Genomic DNA, 4,268 nt, shown 5'->3' with positions numbered 1-4,268 from the left:
TTTCGAGAGTAAGAATCAACAATATATGTATATACGTAAACTCTTAAATGTAGCTTTGTATTGGTATGTAATCTGAATTTTTTGGAAAGCCTCCACACGCCTATAAATATAACCAACGCGACGCGCCAAAAGAGAGTATCTATTAATAGTTTGCTATAAGCTTTGGAAGCTATAACTGTGCTTGTTATAACGCTTATCAATCGGAAAACTTCAGAAATTTGACCGGGAACCTTTACAAATTTAGAAAATTACAAATCATTTAACTTCAATGGATTCTCATTGGACATTAGTATTTTTACGAAACCATTATATAAATTCATCATGGAAATCTCGGCGTGTGTGGCTGGTAAAGAACGAAGGACAAAGTTAGCAAGCTCCCTGTTAAGTGAATTATACCTACGTCAACTTGTAATCAACTCGATCATAGTGAACCCTCGATAAGACTAAAAAGAAGACTTTATATTGCTTGTAAGTTTGTAAAACTTTTGTTTATAAATCATTATTTGTAATAACTGTTATTTTAAATTGTATTGTTGTGTTTATATTAAAGTGTATTTGTGTTAAAAAGAAAACTGTGTGTATCAGTCTTGTTGGCAAATACCATAAACTGAATATATATCGGCTTTTACATAACTGCTAAATCCAAAGTATAATTTAACTACTAAATTTAAATTTATCAATTAACTCAATTTCATGCTATTTGAAATTATAATATGTAACTGGGGGATATACAGTAAAACTATGTTTTCCTTCATTTTCTTTAATTTTTACGCTCACAAGCCATGTATCTCACAGAAAATATTATCATTTGACATATACTGTTACATGAAAAGCGAAATTTTGGTTCTTTCTGTTTAAAAATACCCAAACATCGGCCCTCTATTCAGGTAATACCTGGACGATGACGGTATGGACGACTAGTAGATACATATATATCACAGTAGTCTTTAAACTTACGATTCAACACCTAAACGTCCCAGAAGTGAGTGAGTTGGGCCAGATCGAAAGGTCCAAGGTTAGAGCAGTGATGCTATTGAATACGTTCTGCACTTTCAGCTGAGGAGCGTTATAAAAGTGACAGCAAACTCCATTATTCATTCAAAACCAGGGAATAAAAACCTATTGCTGCTGACTGGCTGTTCTCCTTCTGATTAGTAGTTCAAAGTTAGTGTTATCTAAACAACAGAAAACATACTTAAAATATATAAAACCTACATACTCCCAGTGACAGAATATGTCTGCCCTGCATGGTTAAATGTAACCAAATCACACGTAAACAATCTCCAAAGAATATAAAATTCAATAATCACTACAGCATACAGAGCTCCTAGATACACAAATACAACATTCTTACATAATTACGCAAACATCCCCATGTTGTCAGACAGACTTCAAAATAGATCAGTAAGTTACTTTCGCAAAAATCTGAACAAAAATGAATCATTACGAACGCTGAAAAACTTTACCAAACATGATGATAATATACCTAATTACCTCTCACCACTATATATAGTAAACTCTTTATGTAGTCTATGGCCACCTACTACTTGGCAAACCAGTAGCTAGAATAGTGTTATTTTATTTTAAAAGGGTTTATTTATGTGAAAATAGGATTAGTGCTATATGATTTCCATTGATATTTATGGAAATGCCCATATGAACAAAACTTTATGTTGGCAGTGAACAAAAAAAGAGAATTTTATATCAGAAAACTCGAAAAACCGACGTTATACATTTATGGACATGGCGTGAAAAGGGTGCGAATGAACTATTGGTATGTGCATTCAGTGACTGCATGATGTAAGAACGGGTTTTCCTAGCTACCGGACCGTATTTTGTTGAAGAATTAATGTGGGCTTCATCCAACACTCAAGAACCAAAGCAATAGTCAAGGAGGGGGGGGGGGAGGAGATCCAGGTGTATCTGATCCTCTCAGGTCAACTGACCAAATGAAACAGGTAGTAGTTGAACCTCATGGGTATAAAACCTCCCAGTTTAGCCCATGTATCTCAACTTATTACAGTAAATATTGTCTTTAAATATAAAGCATAGGATGTAAATTTTATGATAACTTCATTCTTCCTATCATTCTAAAGCTAAAAATGAAAAAAATAGACAGTTTCTTTGTCTTTCTCAAAACTTACTTAGACTCAAAGAACTCAGAATTCCTTTGTTGTAAATATCTTGGTTAAATCTCTTATTATAGTGTGGATTTATTGCATTCACTCTACGGAAGAATACTTTTCACGTGAGAAGACCACAGATTAGGTAGGAAAGAGAAACATTTAATGACTTGACCACAGGATAAATTGTTGCAGAGTGTTTGTTTTCTGCTGGCGTGTCTATCCCTGCGGTATGTCTGCGGATTTACAATTCTAGAATCCGGGTTTTGATACCCGTAGTGGGCAGAGCACAGATAGCCCATTGTGTAGCTTTGTGCTTAGTTACAAACAAATAAACAAACTATCCCCAGTACTTCAGTTTTGGTCGTTAAGTTTTAAAAAACTTCTTTCTTAGAGGAATGACCCACGAGCAAGAAGAAGAATTGAGAATTGAACTTTTTCCGATGTTGAAAAAAGTTCATTACATCTTTCTTGCTGTGGCCGTAGACTTAGGAAAGAAAGCTGCCGATGTCTATTGCACTTAGAACTGATGATTGAATTCCTCCTCAGTGTAATGGAAACATGGATGGGCTGGTGGTCGTTGCAGTGCAAGATATCTAGCAAGTCCAATAATATGTGGCAGTCTGTATAGAACACCCAGGATTTTGCCAGCTAGAATAATACAACCCTAGCTCTGGCTGTATTGAAATGAGATTAACTGAGAAAGTTTAGAAGTGCCATTGGTTGGTAGTCTACTGGTAGGTGAAATAGCACGCATGAATTGGAGATGATGGGGAACCACTGGGCAATATGTGCTATCTCACAAGCGAGAAATATCCTGCAAGGGCGACCTCAAAGATGTGATGCATAGTAAATGGACGAGCTACTGGGAGTAATTCTTTGCTCTGCCACCCTGGAAAAGTTACCAACCACGTCCAACTCAGCTAAGTGTTGGCTAAGAGCCCATAGGTATAGAGGTTTAGGCGGGTCTTTGTAAGTGAGATGAGATGTGTCGTGCTTCTGATGTTCAAAGACACAGCAAAAAGCAGACTTGGACTGCTACTTGGAGCATTTGTGGCAAGTAACTGTATGGAATGGTTGGTCTCCAGAGCCTGATCCTAGTATTGGACAGTCCAACTAGTACTTGTCCCGTTATTTTTGACGGGCTATACGCCAGTTTATTAATAAAACATTAAAATCAGGTTAAAAAGGACAGTATATTTAACAAGTGTATGCACAACTTGGTAAGGTGTGTTAGTTGTTTTGTTAAAGTCGGAACTTCAAGTGTATTTGAATTTAAAACATTTATTGAAATACACAAGTATCTTCTTTGTACTGCAAAAAGAATTGATAAATAGAAAGGGGAATCTGGGATGAGTAGGCAAATTCATGCAACCTGTTTGTCTTATCTGACCATAGATCTTCAATATGACTAAAGACACATTTTACAAATGTATTACTGGTAGGACTGAATTTAAAAAAACGTTAATAATTCAGCTCATTGTGTTTCTTTGTGAAAAGAGGCCCATTATTTTACCTGGCCTAAGATCTTAATGTATAGTTGTGATTAAATCTTTAAGTATAGTAAACTCTTCATAGACTTTGTCTTCATCAGATGTAGCTTGTCCACCAATGCTTCTGTGTGAGTTCTTTGTAGATTATTTCCTTCATCTAGATGCAAACTGCCAACTTAGACAAAAATTATAATTAGTTCTAGTTATTAAAAAATGTTAAACAGTTCCCTTCACCAGAGTTCTTATGTTGTTAAAAATTTCATTGATTTTCCACTAGGTTGTATGATTAGACAACTATTCAAAACTCAAAATATATTCCTCATATTCTAATAGACTTAAAATAAGACCCAAAACTCGAACGCTTTCGAATAGTTGACTATTCTTCCTCAGGAAAACAAAGGGTGACCTTTAGCCTGCGCAATGTAATATATAGTACGACTAGTGACGTCATGTAAACCGGAAGTCCCAGTTGAGTTGAATCAGGTGACCAGTCAATCCCAACTCAAGCCGTTAGTCTCCCGGAAAGGGAATCCGTTTGTAGAGAGAAAAAAACAAATATTATTAATTTTCATTATGTATGAAACTTTTGACTGATAGAGAAAAATAAAATACATAGGAAGATGAGAGCTTGAGAAAATAATAATGTAAATCG

At 35.4% G+C, this 4,268-nt stretch overlaps 1 long non-coding RNA gene across 1 annotated transcript in view; it reads left to right on the top strand.

The window, feature by feature from the left end:
- LOC111083077 overlaps positions 1–2,158 on the top strand; it is a 5,090-nt gene extending 2,932 nt beyond the window's left edge. Inside the window, exon 3 of the long non-coding RNA XR_002608783.1 lies at positions 2,149–2,158. This is a non-coding gene — a long non-coding RNA (uncharacterized LOC111083077). The remainder of the gene's footprint in view (positions 1–2,148) is intronic.
- The last annotated feature ends 2,110 nt before the right edge of the window (positions 2,159–4,268 follow it).

Source organism: Limulus polyphemus, unplaced genomic scaffold (genome assembly GCF_000517525.1).
Source record: "Limulus polyphemus unplaced genomic scaffold, Limulus_polyphemus-2.1.2 Scaffold8120, whole genome shotgun sequence".
Classification (NCBI taxonomy): domain Eukaryota; kingdom Metazoa; phylum Arthropoda; class Merostomata; order Xiphosura; family Limulidae; genus Limulus; species Limulus polyphemus.
Note: the sequence above shows the minus strand (reverse complement) of the source record. Positions and strands in the feature narration are given on the sequence as shown.